The following is a 26,757-nucleotide window of genomic DNA, read 5'->3' as shown; positions in this document are numbered from 1 at the left end:
TGAGGCAGGAATCTACCGGCATTGATAAGCTTCTTTTAAAAACACCACTTGGGTCCACTAGATACCTCACATTAACTCCATTAATGTCTTATGTTCTGATAAAAAAAAGATAGGAAAATTTGCTGTGCAAGAAGCATTTTTATCCTGTTCAAGTAATTGAATGAAAATTGAATTTTAAGAGCCTTATAATCTAGACCCATATGTAATATAAACCAATAGCAGGCTGGGTTGCTAGTTGACTGTTCAGGAGGTAAATTTGGCCCATGAATTTTATTTGAACCACACAGAGTTTTAAGTATTTGAACATAAATATATTTATATGGGGCTTATAGTGAGTCTGGTGAGGTCCAGCTCACCATTCTCTCTATTTACCTCACCTGTCTGATCTCTGAAGGCATTTGAAGTTACAACTGTAAGCCAGAGGTTGTTAAAATTAGCAATTATTTTCCTAAAAAGTGACAATCAAGGCTAAGGTTGCTAAGCTCAGTGACAGGGTGGCACATGACTACTAGGTTCAGAAAAGCCAAAGGTCCTTTTAAATTGCTGCCGTTAAGGAAGATGAGTTACCTAAGGCTGGAGCTGGATATTGGGGAGGGTAAGATCGTAGGGGAATAGACTTAGTTAATCTAACATTCTTTTGGTTACAAACAGGAACTGGGCTCTAGCCTAACTTAAACAAAAAAGGAAGGAAAAAAGAATTAAAGAATAAACAACTCTATGTGCCTATAATAATTAACAATTAAATTTTTTAGAATGAAATTTATTGGGAAACCTTGGGATTTCTCACTGAATTGGAGGAAGAGTTAATGACTGCGGTGTGGAGGAGAGAAGGAAAAGGGCTGCTATGGAAATCCCAGCTTTCTGAATCCTTTGATTTTCTCCCTCAAGTGCTATTGCAATACAGCTCGCCTCACTGGACTCCAGGGCTTCCACTCTTTGATATTCACCCTGGATCAGCTGGCTCAGGCCACGTGACCTAAACAAAGGCCAAGGGCCCCTGCCCTGTCCTGGAAGCCATTCTTAGTGAAAAGAGAAACGTTAAGTTACCCTAAGAAGTCCTTGGCATGCCTTAAGTATTCAGTATAATTTTTATGCAGTTTTGCTCTTAGGTTTTTGTTTTTCTCCTATGTTATTTTGTTATTTCAACCAGCCCTTGGACTTGAGCACCTAGAAACAGTGTATAGGGTAGTTTTGGTTTTACTAATCCTGGACCCTAACATCAATGTGTGTGTGTATGAATATATGTCTATACCTATCTAACTAGCTCTATCTTTCTTTAAACATTAACTATTTCTCTATCTACATATAGTCTTATAGATAGCCTTATTTCCAAGTAGCATTGACAATAAGTTGGCACCTTGGGTATACTACTGACATTTTTAATTCAGTGAATATATGCCCACATGATCTATGTGTATGTAATATTTTTTAAAGTAAAAAGTTATTTGTGAAGACATTTATTAATTTTTTACTTATTTATTTTTATTTATTTATTTTTTTTTTAGAGACAGGGTCTTGCTCTGTTGCCCAGACTGGAATACAGTGGCACAGTCATGGCTCACTGCAGCCCCGACCTCCCAACTCAGGCCTCCCAAGTAACTGGAACTACAGCACTGTTGCCCAGGCTGGAGTGCAGTGGTACAATCTCAGCTCACTGCAACCTCCGCCTCCTGGGTTCAAGCAATTCTTCTGCCTCAGCCTCCCAAATAGCTGGGATTACAGGCGCCTGCCATCACACCCAGCTAATTTTTTGTATTTTTAGTAGAGATGAGGTTTCACTCTGTTGGCCAGGCTGGTCTCAAACTCCTGACCTTTTGATCCGCCCGCCTCAGCCTCTCAAAGTGCTGGGATTACAGGCATGAGCCACTGTGGCTGGCCTAATTTTTTATTTTATTTTATTTTGTAGAGACAGGGTCTCACTATGTTGCCCAGGCTGGTCTTGAACTCCTGGGCTCAAGCGATCCTCCCACCTTGGCCTCCCAAAGTTTTGGGATTACAGATGTGAGCCACCACGCCCGACCCCCATTTTGAGGACTTTTAGTAGAGAACCTAAGTATCAGTATTTAGCCCGTGATCCCAAATAGGGTTCTCAAACCAAAGTCTCATATTCTTTGATTTTTTTTTTTTTTTTCTGTCATGCATAGTTACCTCGCAGGAAAAAAAGAAATCTGCAAATTTCTTCAGGGCATCTAAATATTCACAGCCCTCCTTGCAACTGGCTAGCCTGGGATTCTTTAATGCATGATTATTTCTGTATCAGTTAGGGCTCTCTGGGTTGCAAGTGACAGACCCAACTGAAAGTAGTACAAACAGGGATTGATTGAAACCCTACTGGAGAGAAAAAGAAGAGCTGCAGGCACCAGGAAGGCCCTGGAAGTTGATTATGACTAAAATGAGCACTGAAGACCTTAGTTATCCATATTAGGCACTACCACAGATATAGTGAGTATTTACTATTCTTTTGGGTCACACCTTTGAATATCTTTCCTGTATGTGAGGAATTCTCTTCCTTTCTAAGAAACAAAACAAAAAATCATTGCCACTTGTTTTTGCACTCAAAGTGCGTTCATGTGACCTAGGCTTCACCATTTAGATACACCTGCATGAGAGTTTGGATTATACCCTACAGATGCAAAGCAGGTACATGAGGGCCACAGAGTAGCTCAGTGGCTGAGATTCTAGCAGAGGCATCCAGAGCTCAGGGTGGTGTCCATGCCTAGCAATGAGGCTATGTCATCTACACTGGCATGTCTGGAGATGGTGTTTCTGCCCTTGAGATTCTGTAAACTAATAAATCTTTAATCAATCCTTTTCTGCTTAACTAGCCAGAGTACTTTCTATTGTTTACAACTAAGAACCTTGGCAGACCAATAAATTGGAGCTGGCAGTTTGGAAGGTTACAACTGTAACTTTTCCTTTTCAATTTTGCTTAGGTCTATTTAATACAGATTTTGGAACACGGTGATCACTTGGGGGCCCAAGTAAACTATGGGCGGAAGGACCTTTCCCTGACAAGATAATAACATTTTACTTCAGATACTAAATTACATGAATCTGTTAACTTATTACTAGATCAACTCAATTTAATCAACACCAAGCCCTTTTTCATGGTACCTTGTACCTGAGGCATTGGGTGAGAGGGGCCAGTTTATGCTGTGGTCACAAACAACGCTCCCGGCTCATGATAGCAGAAGTTTATTTCTGCCTTTGCCAGATATCTGTTGCGAGTGTGGGGCGCTGCTTTGTGCTGTCACTGCATCTCTCTGGACCCCAGGCTAGCAGTGCAGCTGCCATCTGGAACATTGCTGGTCACCTTGGCAGAGGGTGAATACTCTGGAGGATCTTTGCATGGCATTGTTAAAAGCTCTAGCCTGGAAGCAACACACATTACATCTGCTCACAATCCAGTGCTCAGAGCCAGTTGCTCAGTCCCACCCAATGCTAGAGGAACCATCCTGCTGTGTGCCATAGTCAGAGAGTTAGAGATGGGTGGCAAGCAATGCCAACGGTCACCACAGTATAGTAACCCTTCAATCATCCATGTCTAAATGGACATCATGTAGGTCATGTTTCACGTTCGCTGTTTGGGATGGCTCACTGAATCTGCACATTTGACAATACTGAATACAGCACGGGAGCCTCTTTTCAGGGGACCGAGATCTAAAATGAAGCAGATACCTGAATTTAGCAGAACAGTGAAATAAAACAAGACTCCATTTACATCTTACAAACAGTGCCGTGGTGCATCCTGGAGTTTGTTAAATGCAGTGATTCTTGTTGACATTGTTTATGTTAGATTGTTTGCAAAGAACAGGGGTGGAATGATGGTCTGCTGGTCTTTTTCTCTAGAGGGGTGGAATAAAGCAAATTATTTGAATAAATAAAGCCTTGAGTGTAAATGGGCCAAAGGCCTCTGATGAGATGAATCAAACTCCATGTCAGTCCGTCTTCATGGCCATCACTTACTCATTTGTAGTTGGAGCTGGCTGAATGACTTCCAAACCTGTTTTCAGAATCCGGCCCTAAATCAGAGGCAATATTCGTGTTTTATAGCATTTGCTATTGTGCACAATGCGACAGCAAGTCATTTTAGTTTATTTTTCATGTACTTTGACTAGAGCACAATCACTTAAAAATCCCATTTAGAAAAATATGTGCTCATTGAGCTCAGAGTAATTAGGCCATAGAAGGAGGTCTCTTCCTTCAGCAGTTTCAGGAGTAGCACATGGGAGAAGTCAGTGAAAGTAATACATGGGATCTTGGAGTCCTGTTTACATGGTTTTACAAATTTCATGAAAATACTTCAGTCTGGTGCAGCTTCATCTATAAGATGGGCTTATCTTTTCATATTTGCAGTCAGCAGTTTAAATTCTCTCCTGCTTACTGAATAGGGACAAGTGGCATATCCTTTCTGAACTTGAGTTTCTTCCTTTGAACAAACGTTACTAATACTTAACTCACAGGTTGTTGTGAAGATGAAACAAGAGCAGGTAGGTGAAAGCACCTTGCAGGTGTTCACATGGAAAGAGTTCAGTCAATGAATATGGTCTGTGTTCAGTCTTGTGTTTCCAGCTGGGGCACTGGCCTGTGAGTACCAAAAACGTGTAGATGTGTGTGCTTGTGGTGGGTAAAACCCAATATTCCTTGCCATTTTTAATATTTCTTTTATTATTCTTGAAACATAACGCATATATAATATGCTCAGGGATCAGAGGAGTTGGAATTTTTCTTTTTAATCTGAAATAAAAGCTAGCCATAACTAGTACATTTCTGTTAGTGTTTGTATTATAAATGTATTCCCCATATAACTCATTTATTATGAAATTGTTAAGGCTTATTGTTCACATTAGTTTGTGATTTTTTTTTTCTCTCAAAACTAATTACAAATATCTTTTACAACATGCTGTTCTATGGATTTTGGTGCATAGTAGGATTGACAGTATAAATGGGATTCCAGGCTTTTGAAATACCATTTTCCCTCAAAAGAATGTTTACAAATTTCCTATTAACTGGGTCACTTACTACCACTCTGTTACCTCTTTAGTTCAAGGGAGGACAGTTGGAGTAATTGTGGGTTAAAGAGCTAATTGCTAAATTGTTTTTCTGGTCTTGTCTTCCACATTTTAGTCAATTAAGTGCATATTATTATACTTTGTACTTTATATGCATTTTAAAGATAAACTCAATCAACACAATGAACAAAGTCTAAGTATCCATGCTGTGCATGGTTTTACGCGGAATATAATTCCTTCAAAGCGGCTTATAATTTACGAGTGAGGTAGGAGGGGCCTACTGTACTAGGAGAGTTGCATATATTCTTTCATTTAATTCCCAAAACAAAACCGTGAGGTAGGAATTGTTCTCATTTTGCAGACAGGAAAGTCAGGGCTCAACACTTTAACAAATTTGGGCAAGACACAGCTATAAGGGATGAAATGAAGGTTTAAACTAAAAATCCATGCTTTTTTCTATATTTGCCTGCTGAGAAGGGAGCTAACAACCAATTCTCATATATAGTGAATTCTTTACCAGATACAAATTAAAATCTTATAAACAAGAGGCACCACAAAGTTAACAGACAAGTGATAGTCTGGGAGAATATATCTGTAATACATAGCACCAATAAAAGATCAATATCCAAAATTTTAAAAGAACGCCAACAAAGTGAAAAAGAAAACTGAACAGAAAAATAAACGAGAAATTAGTCAGGGATTAATAGAAGAGGAAACCTGAAAGTCAAAAAATATATATATTTACATATAATGATGATTAATAAGAAGGGAAAGAAAAAACACAGTGAGATTCTATTTCACCTCCATCATACTGGAAAAAACACAAATGTCTGATTGAAAAAAAAGGATTGATGGCCATATGCGCTGGCTCATGCCTGTAATCCCAGCACTTTGGGAGGCTAAGGCGGGTGGATCAGTTGAGGTCAGGAGTTCGAGACCAGCCTGACCAACATGGTGAAACTCTGTCTCTACCAAATACACAAAAATTAGCTGGGTGTGATGGCACATGCCTGTAATCCCAGCTACTTGGGAGGCTGAGGCAGGAGAATAGCTTGAACCCGGGAGGCGGAGGTTGCAGTGAGTCAAAATCGTGCCATTGCACTCCAGCCTGGGTGACACAGTGAGACTCCATCTCAAAAAAAAAAAAAAAAAAAAGATTGAGAATAATGTAGGGACAAAGGAACTGGTTATTACACTGCATCATCCAAAGTAGCTTCCTATCCCTACTCCTCCAATATAGTCTCTCATTTTCTCCATAGCACGACCACTCTCTGACAATTTTTTCTTGCTTTAACATTTGTTTGCAGTCTCATCCCCCAGGAAGGCAGGGAGCTCATCTGTCTTACTCACCACAATATCCCCAGTGACTATGACAGTTCTGGCACATAGTAGGTTCTCAGGAAATACTGGCTGAAAGAATGGTTGTTTCTATCACTGGGGGACTAGACCGATGGGTTCGAGGAACAGCTGGATTTTTCAAGCGCTACTTCAAAGTCCATTTGAGGTGTCTAATTTCTGAATCAGAGTATTGCATTACAGACTCTCTACATAGATAACCCAGCATTCAATTTGCTTCAGATAACAGTGGCTGCAGAATAGAAGTCGAGAACCACATGTAGCTTATGTACGGCCCATAAGCTAAGAATGGTTTCTGCAGATGAACATTTGTAATCAGTTTGATGTTAGGATAAACTAAGTTTGTTTTTTTGTTTTGTTTGTTTTTATTTCAGGTTCAGGGGTACATGTGCAGGTTTGTTACATAGGTAAACTTGTCTCATGGGGGCTTGTGGTACAGATTATTTCATCGCCCAGGTACTAAGCCTGGTACTGAATAGGTATTTTTTCTGCTCCTCTCCCTCCTCCCACACTCCACCCTCAAGTAGGTCCCAGTCAGTGTCTATTGTTCTCTTCTTTGTGTCTATGAGTTCTCATCATTAGCTCCCATTTACAAGTGAGAATATGCGGTATTTGGTTTTCTGTTCCTGTATTAGTTTGCTAAGGGTAATGGCCTCCAGTTCCATCTTGTTCTGTTTTACGGCTGCATAATAGTCCATGGTGTATAGGTACCACATTTTCTTTATCCAATCTGTCACTCATGGGCATTTAGGTTGATTCCATGTCTTTGCTATTGTGAATAGGGCTGCAATGAACATTCATGTGCATGTGTCTTTATGGCAGAGTGATTTATATTCCTCTGGGTACATACCCAATAATGGTTTTGCTGGGTCGAATGGTAGTTCTGCTTTTAGCTCTTTGAGGAATCGCCACACTGCTTTGCACAATGGTTGAACTAATTCACACTCCCACCAACCATGTATAAATGTTCCCTTTTCTCCACAACCTTGCTAGCATCTGTTACTTTTTGACTTTTTAATAATAGCCTTCTTACTGGTGTGAGATGGTATCTCCTTATGTTTTTGATTTACATTTCTTTACTGATCTGTAATATCGAGCTTTTTTTTTTTTTCCATATACTTGCTGGCTGCGTGTAAATCTTCTTTAGGGAAGTGTAAAGGTCTGTTCATGACCTTTGCCCACTTTTTAATAGGGCTGTTTTTTTCTTATAAATGTAAGTTCTTTATAGATGCTGGGTATTAGACCTATGTCAGATGCATAGTTTGCAGACATTGTCTCCCATTCTCTACAGGTTGTTTGCTAACTCTGTTGATGGTTTCTTTTGCTATGCAGAAACTCTTAAGTTTAACTAGATCCCATTTGTCAATTTTTGCTTTTGTTGTGTTTGCTTTTGGTGTCTTTGTCATGAAGTCTTTGCTCTTTCCTGAGTCCAGGACAGTATTGCCTAGGCTGTCTTCCAGGGTTTTTATAGTTATAGGATTTACATTTCAGGCTTTAATCCATCTTTAGTTGATTTTTGTATATGGTAGATGGAAGAGGCCTAGTTTCAGTCTTCTGTATATGGCTGGCCAGTTATGCCAGCACCATTTGTTGAATAGGGAGTCCTTTCCCCATTGCTTGGGAAACATTAATTTGAGGTATATGCATTCCAGGTATATACCCCAGTGGAAAAAAATGCTATCAATAAATTTCATTCTTCTCATTAACAGATCTGTATTACTAAAAATTGTGCACAATTATTATTTTTTGAATTTCATCAATAAAAGCTGTAGAAATTTCTCTTTTTATATAAGTACCTATTTATTAATAATATTCTTGATTTTGCTTCTTGGCTCACAAAGTTTAAAGTATTTACTGTGTGGCTTTTTTCAGAAAAGTTTTGTCAACCCCTGCTACAGAAGTGGCCTCAAAGCCCTTTAGCTGTGACTGTTGCAGGAGGATGGGTGAGAAAAACCTTCAGTGGACCCAGTCATGTCCAGGAGACTCTTGTGCTGGAGTTTTTTCATCTGTAGCTTGAGAACAGTCCTCGACTTCCGCAGGGCACTGAGAATGTTTTGGGACTTTTTGACCATTCATGGGAATGGCACTGCAAAGTCTTGAAGGTCGTGAGTCCATTGTCATGCAGTGAACATTAAAGTGGTAAATCTTGGATTTGCCTCCTAGTCCCTGTTACCCACCCTTTATAACATAACTGTTGCATTGTTGGGCAGATTATAGCATGAAAGGCAGGTGATCGCATCTCTTCCAGCTTCTGGGGTCACCCTTTCCCCTAATACTTAAAATGGCTTGAGCCATGTACTACAAGTTCAGTACCTTTCCTTCCCTCCAATATTCTGATAATAATGGGGCTTATCTGTTCTGGTCATCTCTCTTTGAATTCTTGCTGCTAGCTCAGTGTTTCACCTCTGGCCACTGCTGTCTCCTCTTTGCTCTGCACTGCCCACTTCTCTAATCTTCCAGAGTGACACCAACACAGGCCTTACTGAAGGTCTCAGGGAAAAGGAGGAAGATAACGACGTGGTTCAAAACAGAAATCAACTAAAACTAAAGTTTTCTTGGCCATTGGGATTTCTTTTTTTTTTTTTTTTTTGAGACTGAGTCTGGCTCTGTCACCCAGGCTGGAGTGCAGTGGCCGGATCTCAGCTCACTGCAAGCTCCGCCTCCCGGGTTTATGCCATTCTCCTGCCTCAGCCTCCCGAGTAGCTGGGACCACAGGCGCCCGCCACTTCGCCCGGCTAGTTTTTTGTATTTTTTAGTAGAGATGGGGTTTCACCGTGTTAGTCAGGATAGTCTCGATCTTCTGACCTCGTGATCCGCCCGTCTCGGCCTCCCAAAGTGCTGGGATTACAGGCTTGAGCCACCGCGCCCGGCCAGCCATTGGGATTTCTTACAGGCTGTCTTTTCTTCTTAGGCCCCTGCTCTCTTCTTAGGTTCCTGCCTTTTCTTATCTACACATCAATCCCTTTTCCATTTTCAAGCCTTCAACACCCCTACTCCCTACCTGGCTCTAGCAAATAAATGTCATTTTCTCAGGCAATTTAGCTTCCTCTGTTTTCCCCTTTCCTTCCAGGTCTGTCCTAGACATGAATTACGCCACTCTGGCAGACGGCAGAATTGGCTGCAGTGAGTGTTTGTTTTCAATAATCCTGCTTCTCCTTTCCTCTCTACTATTAGACAATCCATAAAATGTGCTCAGCACAGTGCCTTGTGCATAGGAATCACTCATTGTATGTTCATTGTTCTTATTATTAAGAGGATTGTGCCAACTTAGGCCCAGTGCTGGTCCCCTCATCCTAACTATGGCTACTGCAGTGTTATGGTACAGGGGAAATACATTATTAGTGGTACTTTGAGAGCAGCTATATATTGCTTCATGCAGAACCCCTTTTTCCCTTTCTACCTGTCTTCATTTTCTCCTTTGGCTTTTGGGGTTCCTTGTGAACTGTATTTATTTCTGTCTGCCATGGAAATGGGTACACAGAGGGTGATGACATAAACTTTAGGGTTCAAAAGTGCCCAGAAATGACCCAGCAATTGCATTCCAGGTATATACCTAAAATAACTGAAAACATGTTTACACAAAACTTGTCCATGAATATTCATAGTATCATCTAGCAAAAGTTGGAAACCATCCAAATGTCTATCAGCTGATGAATGAGTACACAAGATGTGGTATACCCATACAGGGGAAACTTATTCAGCTATAAAAAGGAATGAAGCACTGATATATGCGACAACATGGATGAACCTTGAAACCTAATGCTAAGTAAAAGCAATCACAAAAGGCCACATATTGCATTACTCATTTTTTAATGAAATGTCCAGAATAGGCAAATCTAGAGAGACGGAAAGTAGATTAGTGGTTGCCAGAGGCTGGGGGTAGAGGGCAATGGGAAGCAACTGCAACTAGGAATGGAATTTCTTTTTGGGGTGATGAAAGTATTCTGGAATTAGATAATGGTGTCAGGTGCACAAGCTGTATATATACCAAAAGCCACAGTGAAATGGTAAATTTAAAATAGTAAATTTTGTGGCATGTGAATTATATCTCCATTTAAAAAAAATGTTCAGAAGCCCATGGAATGCATGACAGGTGTGAAAGTACATGATTTTCTCTGTTCAGATAAAGAGAAATGAACTGTGAGTGTCCTCTGGGACCTTAGCCTGATGGTACTCACTTCTGGGCACAGACGCATTCAGCAGAAATGTGGAGCCCACATGCTGACCTCTCTAGGTAGCACCTGGCTTGGCCTCTCAGGAATCTCCTTCTGGCTGCTGGTGAACTTCATGGTTCTGCTTCTCCCAACAGCTCCTCAGGCGTGGCAGGTGCATTGCAGAATCAGATACACACAGCCCTGCATTAGAAACATAGGAGCTTGCTGTTTGCCAGAGCAGAGAGAGCCTCAAGCTGCCATCACTGTGAGCCTGCTGACCTCCTAGTGCACTAGCTTTTTGCACAAAGCACTGACACTGACCACCAAGATTGTCAAAAGATGTGGCCAGGAAGCTGTCAGCCCATTGCACCTCTTATACAAGAGAGCACTTGTTCTGCTAAGGATTTCAGCTACCTTGGCCCTTCTTTCTCACCTTCATTCCCACCCAGATAACTGTTGTCACTTCATTCTAATGACTTGTGTGCAAGAAGCATCCTATGCATTTTGGAGGGCTTTTGCGTTAAAAAAGGAACAGCATTTATAGTACCTTGCTTTTAGACAGCTCTTCCCAGTTTACAGAGGCTTGTTCTGTTGTTATCCCAAGTGATTCTCATCATAACCTTGTGAGTGAGATGGACATTATTTCCATTCCACCAAGAAGGGATCGGTTAAATTACTGGATTGAGATAAATTGCGATTATAATCCAGGTCAGATGAGGTCTGATTTCATGTTCTTTCTGCTCTATACTGAGACTGCCTCTATGCTGAAATCTGGATCTCAGAAAAATGTGTTAATTACTATACATTTTAGGTTTGATATTAAGCCTTCTTAGAAATTTTCCAAGTGAACGAATATATCTTGAAGCTTGATTTCAGCAATTTTGTCAGGTTGAAATTTCAAGTCTGTCTTACATTTCTTAAAAACAAATTTGAACTGGTTATATAATTATAATAGGGCATGTCCTTTTGAATAGTGAATATTCATTTTGCTCAGAAATAATAGAAAAAGGCTTATTTAACTAATGTGCACTTAGAGGAACCTCAATCAGGAGCAGATAGCTACATCAGTTTTGAAATTGAAATGCTTGAATTTATTTGGATACCCTGGTTACAGAGAGTTGTTTTGGAAAATCCAAATGCCTGGGCCTTATTCCTGGGCAGGGAATGTTCTTATTTATAAAACCAAACTACCAGCACAGATTGGAGCCTGTTTAACACATACAACATTGTATCCTTTCTTGTTATGGTCATGTGTTGAGACAAGACACAGGAGAAAAGAGTGCTATCTATATATATAATTTGTTATTTTAAAAACATAGGTAAGCCATGATGCTGACAATTAAAATAAATATGTGTATATTTGTTCAAGTCATTAACTTAATAGAAAAAACAGACATAAAGTGCCCTTCATTGTTTTGAAAAAAAGTGTTTTAATTAAAAAACCATACAGGAATGTGAGAAGTAGGGTAAGGGAAATTGGAAATTTACTTTTCTGTGTCTTTTATCTGAGGAATTCTTAGGTTATAGTTATTTTGAAACCCAAACTTTTCAGTGTAAAAATAGAAGTGAAGAAAGAGGAACAGATTGGAGTCTGGAAAAAAAAAAAAGTAGAGAGAGAACGTACAGCAGGAAGGCTGTGTACGGGGGAATGCTGTGTTCGGCCTCATCTCAGATTTCCTCCGTACTGTGGAGATAACCAGGATGGTGAAGACTTGAACTGAGTTCAGAACAGTGGTTCTCCATGTTTTTGAGTTACAAAATTTTGATGAAAACAATTTGATGGAAGCTGTGGACAAGCTCTCCAGAATACTGAACATTTGCACACATGCCCATTCATTTGCAGTTGATTTCAGCAGATTCACGATTCTCATGAAGGTCGCTCATGAAGAGTGGGTCAGAATTGCCCATAGGAGTTTTCGGAATACAGATACCTAGGTCTCCCCTAGCACAGGGCTCCTGTGATGGACCACTCTGGCAGGGAGTCATGAGTGCCAGGTTAAGACGTGGCCAGTGGTGGTTGTGATGGTTGATTTCTAAACTTGGGATAGAGAGTTCAGTAACGGGTGTTCATCTTTAACTGAGAGCTTCCCCAGTGTGATGGGCTTCTCTCTCCTGGAATCACTTCACTCCTGGCTGGGCTGAACCCTCAGGAGGTGGACCTGCTGTCCTGGACAACAGCCCCTAGAGTCAGGACCCCTCCTCTCCACCCCCACACCCCTGCCCCTCTGCACCCCAGGCCTGGCCTAGCTACACCCTCCTTGTGCCAGGTGTGTGAGCGCCTTCGACTCCTTAAGTTAGACCTTGAAGAAGAGCTGTGTTTTCTTTTCAGGATAGTAGCCAGTGGTTCCTCCCTGCTATTGATTTTTGTGTTGTTTCATTTGTAAATAAGTGCTTGTTCTATGCTGTTAAAATGATGAATGCTGAAACAGTCTTTAGAGTTGGGAAAATTCATAGCTTCTTGAGAAAATAAATATAAAGGAAGTTATGGGTCATCTCTTCAACCTTGTCCACATCCTGGTTTATGTTCGTATTCCTCCAGCTCGGCACCAACATTACTCTGGCATCTCCTAAGTTGATTAATAACATTGCACTGCCTCTATCTATACACTTGTGTCATCTCTACAGTCTTTTAATTAACAAGTTGAGTAGAAGCCCCATATCCAAAGTCACGAATTTGTAGTAATTGGTCAGTTATATACAATAAGCTGTGGTTAAAACAGTGAGTCACAAAAACATATACACAGACCATCTATTTTAACTGAAAACATACACATGTGCGTTTGTTTGCCAATCTTTTGTTGTGTGCATTGCGCCTGGCTGGAGTTGTGATCTCTCTTGCACATAGCCATCTAAACTATATCACCCACCCTTCCCAGTTTTGGTTTCTTCAAAGTGGAGCAAGAATTTGACACTTGTAAAACAGCCTAAGTGCAGAACACCTCCAGATTTTAGTGACTTTGTTATTCTTTTTTATAGTTACCTCACCCATACCTAATGCACAGTATTTAGAAATGGCACCTAGCCTTTATTGACTTGTTTGTTTCATAGGAAAGAAAACTCATTTTCTTTCTATGCACACATTTCATTGGTTTACCTAAGTTTCAATTAAATTATGTCATTTCAATAACTCGTACAACTGACAGAAACTGGTTTGGGAGCAAGTCAAATGACTCCTAGGGGGAGAATGAACCAAGCTGTTAGCAGCAGGAGTACACAGAGAGGGAAAATTCTGAGTTGGTTTTGTAGAGACAGATGAGGAGTGCTTCTACTGCAATATGTGTTGAAGAAAATAAAAGTCGTGCTCCACGTTTTAAGGTACACTGAAGCTACTTTATTTTACTTGTAAAATAAATTCCTTTAAGGAGGAATGCACTTACTTAACTTTAAGAGAATCTGCACAACATCACTATCCAGGATGAATGATTAGAAGTAGACCAGAGTAATTATGACCAGGAGGTTATCTCTGGGAGGTCAGCTCTGTGGGATCAACCTCTCATGACAAACACTGTTTTCATCTTGACCTTCACCAATTACTTTTTCTGCATTTAACCAATAAAGTTTGCAGTAACAAATATTGATAGTTGCAAGGTTACATACCAGCAGTCTTTGGAATTATGAAAGCTAACTTTCAATATTATAGACTAATTAGCTCAGTGCTGTTAAACGATTTGGACAAAACCTAACCTTATGATTTCAAGTAGACAACTTATACAGGTTTAGCTTAAAGTTTATGATAACTGGTATGTAAATACTTAACTTTTTAATCTATTAAAACAAATGCTAATTTTTAATGAAGTGTTTTAAATTCTCAAAAATGTTTCCTTGTAGTTTTTCTCAGGGTTCCTGCTAAACTACTTGTCATCTCTGGTTTTAATTTTAATTTGAACAAAGCTGAATCAAAGACATGTCGGGGGTTTTGTTGTTGTTGTTTTGATTTTGTTTTGTTTTTTGAGACAGGATCTCGCTCTGTTGCCCAGGCTGGAGGGCAGTGGCGTGATCTCAGCTCACTGCAACCTCCACCTCCCAGACTCAAGCGATTCTTCTGCCTCAGCTTCCTGAGTAGCTGGTATTACAGGCACGCACCATCACGCCCAGTTAATTTTTGTATTTTTAGTAGAGATAGGGTTTCACCCATGTTGGCCAGGCTGGTCTCAAACTCCTGCCCTCAGGTAATCCGCCCACCTTGGCCTCCCAAAGTGCTGAGATTACAGGTGTGAGCCACCGCACCCAACCGACATGTAGGGTTTATAACAATTTATTTCCACCTAAAGAAAGAGTATGTCTATTTAGCTAGATTAAAGTATTACTGTAAAGTCCAGTTAGTGAATTTGCCTACTTTCTTCCAAAGTCATTAAAACAAATTGTCCTCAGCCCTAAGGATTATATCATGTTCTTTCCTCCCTGGCATTTAAATCAGTGTAAAAATGTCCCTTGGAATCATTTCTGTGGGGGACTGTAAAAGCAGTAAAACACATGGCATTTTCACAGGGCTTGTAGTCTGGTTAGAGAAACAAGATTGACACACTTGAAACAGATTATACCAAATGTTTGATTAAGTACAAAATGGGAAGTAAAAGTAATAATTGCTGAAGCACCTGCTCTGCATGCTCTATTTTGCACATAGTAGAGGCTTGAAGGATTAGGAAACTTGAGGGAATATATGGAACTAAAACTAGAGTCTGAAGAATAAGTGGAATCTGAACTGACTAGTGAATAAGCGGGAGAATTCTGGGCAAGAGGAAAAAGGCCTGACGCACGCAGTCTGTTGGGGGCATGATGCACCAGGGCACCAGGATTTGTTTTATAACTGGAATTCCCTTATGGTCTATCTGGGCACTTCCTAACTTCCCTGAATCTGATCTTGACACTGACTTGTCCTTGGTTGTACTTTTCTTTCCCTATCCAAGAATCTGCATAAGACCAATGACCTGTTCTAGCCTACCATTCGATCTCTGATGGTGTGGCATTGGGAAAGTCCTGTAGGGGTGCATGCTTAATGATAACCACCTCTTTTTTTGTCATTCTGTGCCCTCTTTTTTTCTAACTTTTATTTTAGATTCTAGGGTACATGTGAAGGTTGTTACATAGGTAAACTCGTATCACGAGGGTTTGTTGTACAGATTATTTCATCACCCAAGTATTGAGCCTAGTACCCAATAGTTGTTTTTCCATTCTTCTCCCTTCTCCAACCCTCTACCCTCAAGTAGACCCCAGTGTCTGCTGTTCCCTCCTTTGTGCCTATGAGTTCTCATCATTTAGCTCCCACTTCTAAGTGAGAATGTGCAGTATTTGGTTTTCTGTTCCTGCACTAGTTTGCTAAGGATAATGGCCTCCAGCTCCATCCATGTTCCTGCAAAAGATATGATCTTGTTCTGTTTTACGGCTGCATAATAGTCCATGGTGTATAGGTACCACATTTTCTTTATCCAATCTGTCACTGATGGGCATTTAGGTTGATTCCATGTCTTTGCTATTGTGAATAGGGCTGCAATGAACATTTACGTGCATGTGTCTTTGTGGTAGAATGATTTATATTCCTCTGGGAACATACCCAATAATGGGATTGTTGGGTTTAATGTTAGTTCTGCTTTGCTCTTTGAGGAATCACCACACTGCTTTCCCCAATGGTTGAACTAATTTTCACTCCCACCGACGGTGTATAAATGTTCCTTTTTCTTTGCAACCTAGCCAGCAAATGATAACCATCTTTTATCGAGTACCTTTTAGTAGGTGCTTGCATGAATCAGGAGAGGCTAGGTTATGATGCAGTAACGAACATTCACATGGATGTTTGGATTTCAAATTTCAGTGGATTAAAATGAAGAACTTTTATTTCTTGCTATGCTACATGGCCAGTGTGTGTTGGTAGGGATGAGAGGCAAGGTCTCAGCTTGTTGCTGTCATTCAGAGACTCAGGCTGGCCCCTGCCTCTACTTACATATACCACTGCCACTCATCAGAAAGGCCCAAATCCTTTCCCCTGACACGTTCTAATTCTCCTTTTTAACTCACTAAGGATTCATCCTCCATGACATTTTCAGAGCCACTAGCAAACTTTTTAGTGTGTTCTGTATCTTATGGAGAAAGAATTTCATGAATTTCTTACCTGTTGCACTGAGTTTATCAGTGCAAGACAGCCATTTTGGTTTTCACCTGGGAATCCTTTCTGAAGTACTACTGGGCATGCCATGTCTATATTATCAGCTAGCTTTGGGGAGGATAAAACTCCAAGACCTGGGATGGAGGCAGCATGGGGTAGTGGAGCAAGTATGGGACCAGCAGCCTAGAGGCTTGGGCCAAAATCCATTGCTGTCACCTCCTACCTGGGTGACTTTGCCATGTCATTTCACCTCTCTGAACTTCATTTTCTTCAATTATAATATGAAGCAGCTAGTCTTGATTATTGTTAAGGTCTCTTTTAATGCAAAGACCCCCTACCAGTACAATAGGTGCAGCGTAGGCCCAGCTACTTGGGAGGCTGGGGCAGGAGGATCACTTGAGCCCAGGAGTTCAAGTCTAGGCTGGGCAATATAGTGAGACCCTAGTCTTAAAAATTTTTTTTCATTAAAAAACATACAATGATTCCTTACAAGTACAAAGCAAGTACAATTTAAAGCTTGAAATTGTTTGTGTCTTTTAGATTCTGTAACTGCTTTGTTTTTTTAAGTTTTTACTTATGGACGGAAGGTTGTTTTTCTTTAATGAAAGGAATATTAGTCATTTCTCATACAATTAAGAAATATATTCAAGATTTCGTCAGCTTAGATCTGCTATGTTGTACAGTTTGTCACCTGTGCTCTCATTTTTTCCAGTCTGAAGTGGGGAGAGGGGCCTGGGTCGAGGTCAGTTGCCACTTTGGCAGCTTCGCTTCTAACCTTGGAGATTCTTGCTCCCATTCACCAAAGAATCCTGAGTCCAGAGAGTTCCACAGCAGCAGACCCGATTAGAATTGATTGACTTCCAAAAAAGTCTGCTTCCTTCAGCAATTCTTCATGTCCCTGAAAAAGGCCACTTTGTAATAAAGACTGTGGATTTTTTCCTTCCATTTAGGGTTGAGGTTGAAATACTTTTGGCTCCAGAAGAGTCCAGTCGACTCTGCCTGCCTTGTTCTGCCCTGGTGGTAGCTTCCCAGAGATTCAAAAGAAGCTTTTATGTGGCTTCTCCTAACTTGTCAGCTACTATGACTTATAGTGCATTCAGACAGAAAAATGTTCTATACATATAGAATCATGCAAGGAATGTCCCGGAACCAGAGTGTTATCTCTAATTGTCAGGTAGGATTTACTGAGACTACCAAATACTGTATCACTGTCAAAGGGCAAGAGAGTAGCATAGGTCAGTATGAAACATGAATGATATGAAAATGACAAAAGAGTTAATGAATGAATGCTGAGAACTGAGAAATACATACATGTATACATGCACGGTTATGTGCAACCAATGACATATTCAATGGGATGTGATAGCCTCATGAGGAAACCACTGCTACTCTTCAGCCATGTGGTAAATGGTGTATGGCTTTGCTGTCCCCCATCCCCCAACCCCTGGGGCTGTCCTACTCATGGCAGAGCACTTTATGTCCTGCTTGCTTTTGTCCTGTCTCAGAGGAGAGGATCCAAGCATCATCCAGTGTCTACAACTGGTTTCCAAGAAAGGCTGTGCTTCCCATCGATGTCCTGTGCCACGTGTGGCCTCTGTCTCCTTGTCAGCCTTTGGGGTGGCTGTGGGATGCTGCCGCTCTGTGTTTTGGGTGCTCTCTGTGGCCTCTGGGATGCATTCTTTCTGCCACGATCCCTGTTCCCCTGCACTAGGTGAGGCTGGTGCTGACTAGGTGAGGCATTTTAATTCTTTTCCATGATAAAAATCACGTCTGGTTTAGAGCCTGGAGTGGAAACACTTTCCCCGGTTTGAATGAAGTTGAGACTGATATGGGCTGAGAGCCACCGAAGAGACCGCGGGAAGCCCTGTAGACCCCCTGGGTTGCAGGTTCTCTTGTGGGGAAGATGGAGATTGCTGTGCAGGTGTTGTGGGAAGACCCCCCCCGAAATGGGTTTATAGGGGTACAGCAGACCTTCCTCCTGGATACACCAATGTCTCAGGGCTGGTAAATGTTTGGGGGAAGGGTAACTGACTGAAGTAAGTCAATGAACGTAACAGATTGGTATTGATTCAGATGATGTTAAACTTTTAGGATTCCGAGTTTCAGAAAGTCCAGGTAACCTTATGTATTTTGAGTAGGGTATGTATACATGTGGAGGCAGGGTGTGTGAGAGAGACAGACAGAGACAAGAAGAGGCAGAGAGAGAGATAATCCTTACAAATATGGTTAGTGTTTTTCTAAATTCCCTTTGCTTTCCTAGGCACACTTTCTTTTCTTTTTTTTTTTTTAGATAAATGTTCTCCTTCTGTTGCCCAGGCTGGAGTGCGGTGGTGCAACCATAGCTCACTGTAACTGAATTCCTGGGCTCAAGTGATCCTCCCACCTCAGCCTCCCAAGCAGCCGGGAGTACAGGCGTGTACCACCACGCTTGGCTAATTTTGTAACTTTTCATAGAGATAAGGGTCTTGCTTTGTTGCCCAGGCTGGTCTTGAACTCCTAGCCTTAGGTGATCCTCCCACCTCAGCCTCCCAAAACTCTAGGATTATAGGCCTGACCGTGCCTGGCCCAAATATTCTTATATAAACTTACTTTCATAAGAAAACTGAAACTCGTCCCTCCTTTCCGGGTTGATGTGCTACCTCAATGAAACCCATAATTTGACATCTGAATCTGTACTATGTATGCAGACACTGTATAGTTTCTACCTCACGAAAACAAGTGAAAACCTTTGCCTTTCACTGGATCCACTCTAGGCATATGGCTTCTCTTTTAACTGCCTATGATAAAAATCCAAAATATATCAAGTTTTATTATCTTAGCCATCCCCTGGTGTGTTTCAGTCTCGCTCACATTTGAACCATTTTGACCTATACAGAAAATGTGGTGAGTTTAAAGATGTCAGTTTAAGAACAAACCCCAACTCAAATTTGTTTAGCCACTCTTTCCAACTTATCAAGTTAACTTAGAGGATAAATCCAGAGCTGAGTGTTTATTCCTTCTTGTCTTTTATTTTTTATTCCTTCCTAAAAGTTATCAGGGCCTGCTTGAATTATAGTGCATTTTTTCTTGTCAGAGCTGATTTGATTTCTGGCTCCCCTGCCTCCCAGCCTACCCTCTGTGTCATGCTGCAGAGGCGGCAGATTGGCGCTCTGGATTTGAATTTCAGCATGCCTGCTGTCTACTGCCAGAGACATTTAGCAGATGGGCTTGCAGAGGGAGAGCTGGGTCTCTACAGGGAGGGGGCCTCAGGGGAAGAGGCTCCTATGGGACGGGCTGGCTCTGCCCGTTCTCACCTTGCCATTTTGACCCTGGCCCACTACTGTGTCTGTCACAAGATTAGCAGAGGCTCAGTTTTTGTTGTTGTCTTTAATATCCAGCACTTTGCTTATTTTGCATCTGGGTATGGAATTCTTCGAGTTTTCCTCTGAGGGGTTTGCAAAGCTTCTTGAATCTTTTTTTTTTTTTTTTTCTTTGAGACAGAGTCTCACTCTGTCGCCCAGGCTGGAGTGCAGTGGGGCAATCTCGGCTCACTGCAAGCTCCTCCTCCCAGGTTCATGCCATTCTCCTGCCTCAGCCTCCCGAGTAGCTGGGACTACAGGTACCCGCCACCTCGCCCGGCTAGTTTTTTTGTATTTTTAGTAGAGTCAGGGTTTCACTGTGCTAGCCAGGATGGTCTCGATCTCCTGACCTCGTGATCCGCCTGACTCGGCCTCCCAAAGTGTTGGGTTTACAGGTGTAAGCCACTGCGCCCAGCCAGCTTCTTGAATCTTTAGGCTATATTTTCCATCATATATGGGGATCTTTCTGTCATTCTTCTTCTTCTTCTTCTTTTTTTTTTTTTTTTTTTTTGTGAGGCAGGGTCTCACTTTGTTACCCAGGCTGGAATGCAGTGGCACAACATGACTCACTGCAGCCTTGACCTCCCAGTCTCAAGCAATCCTCTCACCTCAGCCACCAGAGTAGCTGAAATTACAGGCATTTACCACCACGCCTAGCTAATTTTTGTATTTTTGTAGAGACAGGGTCTTGCCATGTTGCCCAGGCTGGCCTTGAACTCCTGAACTCAAGTGATCTGCCTGCCTCAGCCTCCCAAAGTGCTGGGATTGCAGGTATGTGCCATTGTGCCAGGCCTCATTATTTCTTTAATTTTTTTTTTTCCTGCACTGCATTCTTTCTTCCCCTCCTCTGGAATATGAGTGACATGAATGTTAGAGCTCTTGGTATTGTTGCACAGGTTCCCAAGGCTCTTTCCTCCCGCCCACAATAATTTTTCTCTCTGTTGTTCACATGGATACTTTCTATTGATCTGTCTTCAAGTTCACTGGCTCTTTCTTGTGTCAAATTCATTCTGCTATTGAATTCATCCCCTGAGATTTTATTTCAGTTATTGTATTTTTCTGTTCTGGAATTCCCGTTTGTTCCCTATGCTTCCTATTTCTTTGCTGAGACTTTCTATCTTGTCCTTGGGTTCAAGCATGTCCACTTCATGGATTATTTTGTAATAGTTGCTCTTAAGTCTTTGCCAAAAATTTCAACACCTGTATCACGCCGACATTGGCATCTGTTAATTGTCTTTTTCCCATGTAAGTTGGGATTTTCCTGATTCTTCATATGCTCAGTAGTTTGGGATCGTATCCTGAAAATTTGAATATTATAAGGCTGAGTTTTGTTTAAATACTGGATAATGTCGATATATTTGTTTTAACAGGCAGTTATCTTGGTTGGGTCCAGGCCTCAAGTTCCCACCAACCTCCTGTGGGTTGTAATTTCCATGTCAGCTCTGTTTTCAAAGCCTTTGTAGGGGTTTCACCTGTGTCCTATGTATATCCCACCTAGTAGCCGGTCTGGGGCTTGGGCAGAGGTCTGTCGGTTAGCTCCAGAGGTCCGTCTCTTAGCTCAGCTCTCAAAGTCTTTGCTGTACCAGCCAGGATCAGATCCACACATGTACAGTTCTAGAGTGAGCCCAGGTGCTTTACAAACTCTTTAATGGGGCTGCCTTCCCAAGCTACTACTTCTCCCCAGTTTCCCCAGTATTATCCAGTTCCCTGAGGTTTTTCAATCTATGGCCAGAAAATCTGAGCTTTTACCCCTGCTTTGCCTATGCTCTGCTGCACACTTCCTGTGCCTGTGCCTGAGTCCAAGGCCAAGCTGCGGGAAGAGAGCGACAGAAATAGTCAATGAGGATTCACCCCACTCTGTGGAGGCCACTGCCCGAGATGGGAGAGGAAATTTCCGTTTTCACAGAGTTCTGGGTGCCTTCAGGCCCCCGCTGTGGCTTCTAGCATCTTAGTGGGATTACTTGGGAGGGAATGCAAGAATGGAGAAAGGGAAAAAAAAGGAGGAAAAGTGGGGATTTCCTCTACTCTCCCTGAGCATCAGGAGACGCCCTGCCTCCTGGAGCCTGAACTGCAGGGCTGCTCCTGGTGCTTCCTGGCTGCGCCAGTGCCCACTACCGGTGCCAGGCAGCCTAGAGTAGGGGCGGGCAGGATACCAGAAAGAAAAGCAATGACGACCTGGCTCCTAGTTTCGAGGTACTTTGAATTCTGGTCTTCTTCTCCAATCTGCCCGCTACTGTTTACTTTTCAGATTCCTCAAATAACCGCTCTGTGCATTCTGTCCAGGTTTTGCTGCTGCATTCCGTGGGAGGCGCGGGGTGGGAGTATGGTTACCCAGAACGGAAACTGAGATCCTTTGTTTTTAAATGAAATTTTTGCATGGGTTACCTGAATTTTAAACATCACTGCACAATGTATAACTGATTCTTGCTCTTTCTGAAGCAGGGCCGGGTCTGAGAAACAGTCCACTTACAGGAGACTGCTGAGGGGAAGGCACGTGAGCTGCACCTGGCACTCCCCCCGCAGCCTTCAGAAGCGCTGGGCACACACTGAGGGCGTTACAGAAACGTAACAGCAGTGCTCACAGCCTCAGCCAGGGCTGGAGTCATGTTCTGTCCAGATACCATTTTGTGCCTCTCCCTCCCCCAACTACTCCCACCCCCACCCCCTCTAAAAAGGAATAAACAATTTCCTTCAGTCATTGTTTCCTGCCCACTAACAGATGCTCTTAATTAGCACAAAATTGCAGCAAAATTGCTAAATAAATCTATTTTACTTGTTTTGGATTTGTTTCTCCCAGAAAGCTTAGGCTTCTCCATCATCAACGCATCAACACACACTCACTTTATTGTTGAGTTGGAGTCAAGGACTCACAACTTAGTTCCTTGTTCGTTTCCACGCACACAACTGTGATGCACAGAATTGATGGTTAGCCATCTTTCCCAGCAGAGAACTGCTGGTTTTGAAACCCTTCAGGAGCTCACTAGGGGTAGGAACATGCATTTGGGAGTATTGAAACTTTATAAAAAATATCCCAAACACTCTATCCGTTATCTATCGTGATAAAGAAACTGATCATTGACATTAGTCATCATATAATTTCATCCTCCAAAGGATTGTAGCCTTGAAACACAGAGGAATGGAGCATTAGAAGCATCCTTGTGGTTTATTTTATACAAAAAATGTAGAAACATGCTTGTAAAACTGATGGTGGCACTATTTTTTGGTGATTTCTGCATGGCTGCCTAAGGTCATTCATGGGTGTGAGGATATGGTCTGTGAAGGAGGAAGCTGCTGTTCCAAATTTTAAAACAAAGAAAGCTTTTGCACAATACCAAATCGATAGCTCTCTTTTCTAGGTCATGAGTGGGCCTGCTTTTTTTCCTGTAAAATTTTTAAATGCTACAAGTTTTGCTTGAGGCTCATGGTCTTGAATTAATATATTTCTATTATGTGCACAAGTGTAAGCTGGTAAGCAAAGGAGTATTTTAAAAGATTGCTTTTTTTTGGCATTATCTTTTAGGAGTAAAATCTTGGAATTCAGTTTCATGGCTTGAGAGAATCATTTTCTTTTTTTCAAGAAACGAAACTTTATGCTGAGATCACAAATGGTAAAAATATCCCAAAGCCTCATGGCTGTGCTTGTTGCAGTCTTTTTGAGTCAAATCCATTATCTCCATGCACTGAGTGACTCAGTGATCGCTTTTTACCCTTCGGAAAGTAGAATCTCAGATACCTGCAAAATAGCCACTAAATAACATGAGCTAGTCGTGTATGGAATCTTCTGCTGTCCTTAATCTGAATTTTTGGAATTTTTTTCTAGTAATGAAAACATTTGCCTCTCATTAGAAGAAGCCTGCTCACTTTTCAATGCACATCTTCTGGACAAGGTGCCAGATAAGGCCTTTGCAAAACTGAAAGGAGGCTCCTTCCTTACCTTGGAAATCAGGACCACGCCTGCCCTGAGAAATGCTTATCTGAGGTGGGGCAGGCCTCTTTGTATGAATGCCCTGGTGGTTAGAAATAGAGGGGGTCCCCATTCCTGCAGGAGCTGGGGAACAAAGCTGCTTCTGTGTGGCAACTCATTGTAATACTCCATTTGACATTTCAGCTCAGGCCTGCTGGGGACAAACAGACCAATCCAAAATGATGGTATTTCCAGCCACCTCTGCTTAAACTGCTCCTTTACCTGTCTGAAGAGGAAGTACAGGTGGCAGGCAGGATTGGGAATCCACGTTCCCACCTCCTGGGAGCAATGGGGGTGGCATTGTTATGGCCACTTGATATTTGAAGCATGTGGATGACAGGCATTTAATGTACCCTGGCATTTAGGGAATTGTTTGGAGTAAAATCACATTGATTAAAAAAAGCTTTTAAAAAGGGAAAAATGATTTTTGTCCTTTTCTATTTAACCTGCCATTGATGTTTTAAGGTGCTCAGAGAATTCTCTTTGTGGGAATTTGGGAAGGACAAATGTTGATTTGTACACTAGAGAATTAAGACAATGATAATTGAAAGAGATGATAAAAGCTAGTGGTTTCCATGGGGAAATAATCACAAACTGCTGTCAGACTGATTCCAATAAGAACATTGCTTTATGTGAAATGTTTTTTAAACAGCTCAACCAAAGCATTAAGCCAGAGCACTTCTGAGGGCATCTATTTGCGGTGTTTCTATTATATGCCCATCTGAGACTCCTCAACTTAACATTATTCACTGTTCCAACTGCTGTGCTTAGCTCCTTTGTGGTCAACACTCAGTTGGAAATGACAAATATTAGGTGGCAAGAAGAATACTATTTGAGGACCCTTAAGATAATTCTATAGTTTCACCATATTGATTTACCATATGGATTCTAAATTATTGATCTGTGAAGTTACTTTTGTGTGTTAGCCCAGGTTAAATGCTACTACTGTGTTTAAGGTGTCTCTTTAATAATGCTGGAAAGAACTTTGATGTGCTTTTGGGCTTCTAGCAGTGGAGACTGCCTCCCACGCTCTGCCTTTGTATTTTCAGGCATTTATTTTGGAGTAATACTCAGGCGCTGTGCCTTTTTGTGCTCCCAGTGTTCCCCGTAGAGATCTCTGTGAGAGCCCCTATAACCTTTTTGGCATTTATTGGTTTACACAGCTGTGGCCTATATTAAATTGTAACACAGAGCCTGGCATGTGGCACAAATGCCCACTGAATGAATGAATGACTCCTTGATCAAGTCTCACTGCCTGTTTCCAAAGAATGCTGGAACAAGAAACCTTCCATTTGCCCCTGCTGGCCCAACCTCCACTCTGCTCCACCCCAGGAGGCTGACGTGCAGGGATCAAGCACAGCTTCACTCTTCCCTGCCTTTCCTTTGAGTTTGGTCAACAGGAGGCAGGAGATTGGTGGGTGGGGCAGACAGTTAGGGTGGAGTATGTAATAGGATTGGCTGTATTCCTCTACTACAGACTTCTCCATCTAGTTCCCTTAGGCTTGTAAGGGCTCTCTGGTGTTACTAGACACAGGTATTGCGTTATTTATTCCTTATTGGTTTCCTTAAGCCCTGCCCGCACCTTTGTAAATAGTCTTTTTGTTAACTTCTCTCAAATTAGCCCATTTGAATGAGTCCACTGGATCCTGCTGGGACCCTGACTGGTTGCCCAAGTCACCCAGATGACAACATTAGTTATAATCTAGACATCATAGGGAATAGGTATAATACCTTTCCTCACTCATCGTAAGCATATGACCAACACTCCTTTAACAAAAGACAGGTCAATGAGAGAAAAGCATAACCAATTTATTTAATCAAAGTTTTACATGACATGGAAGCCTTCAGAAATGAAGACCCAGCGATGCAGGGAAAATGATCTGTTTTAATGCTTAGGTTCCATGAAGATGGACAGCTACATAGAAGTGTGACTGGACAAAAGGGTGTGATCTAATGGTAATAGGCTGAGGGGGGAACCCCAGCAAGGCCTGTCTGGTCAGCTTCCTCTTGGTCTCTCTGTGTAGCATTTCTTCCTCCTGGGTATGGGGCAAGATCCCTCTGGAACAAAGGTATTCGGGGAGAAGGGAGAGAGTGACCTTTGTAGATTTTATGGCTTGCTTTGGGGAAGAGGGTCTCCAGTTTCTCTCACCTGCCTTACAGAAGAGGAATTCTGGTTTCTAGTATCCACTCTGGGGAAGAAAGAGGAGTGAGAGACAGGAGGGCCACAGAAGATCAGAGAGAACTCGCCTTTGAGGCCCATCCAATGTCCTTTTGAGACAGCCAAGTATAAAGGGGACCCCGGAGAAACTCTGACCAGCCTGTGCAATGGGAGGAATGTCCACTGGGCCAGAGCCCCTGGGGAAGTTTGCATCATTTGCAGTGGGGAGGAGCCTGGCCTCTGTTGTTCTGGGGTGGAACCTGAGATTCAATCTGTGAGGCAGGAAGCCAGCTAGCAGAACTTTTGCTTTGCTGAGAGTCCCTGTTTCCCTTTTCTTCCTTTTTGCCCAGTAAATTCCATTTTTCTCACCCTTCAAAGTGTCTGTGAGCCCAATCTCTCATGGTCATGTGACAAAGACCCCATTTTACCTGAGCTAAGGAGAAAGTCTTACAACACTTTAAAGTTCATACCATGCCAAAGCACCAGACTTTGGGGAATCATGTTCTGAGCCCCAACAACATCATAGCCAGCCTCCCTTGCATTATTTCAGTAAACCTCCTCTTCTAGGCCAGCCTACCTCTGAATTAGAATCAGCTGGAGCAGGAGTCAGCAAACTACAGCTTGCAGGCCCAATCCAGCCTGATGCCTGTTTGTGTAAATGGAGCTTTATTGGAA

The 26,757-nt window shown here is 42.0% G+C and overlaps 1 protein-coding gene across 3 annotated transcripts in view; it reads left to right on the top strand.

The window, feature by feature from the left end:
• The window catches only part of METTL24 (methyltransferase like 24), a 111,234-nt gene that overhangs the window by 5,673 nt on the left and 78,804 nt on the right, over window positions 1-26,757 (top strand). The window contains exon 1 of one of the 3 annotated variants that reach the window (XM_025383589.1): window positions 22,067-22,153. The exons of the other annotated variants lie outside the window; for them this stretch is intronic. The gene's annotated coding sequence lies outside the window, so the exon portion shown is untranslated. Of the gene's footprint in view, window positions 1-22,066; window positions 22,154-26,757 lie in introns of those variants that run through there. 3 annotated transcript variants of the gene reach the window in all.

This window comes from Theropithecus gelada, chromosome 4, assembly GCF_003255815.1.
Source record: "Theropithecus gelada isolate Dixy chromosome 4, Tgel_1.0, whole genome shotgun sequence".
NCBI lineage: Eukaryota > Metazoa > Chordata > Mammalia > Primates > Cercopithecidae > Theropithecus > Theropithecus gelada.
This window is presented reverse-complemented; position numbering and strand designations above follow the sequence as displayed.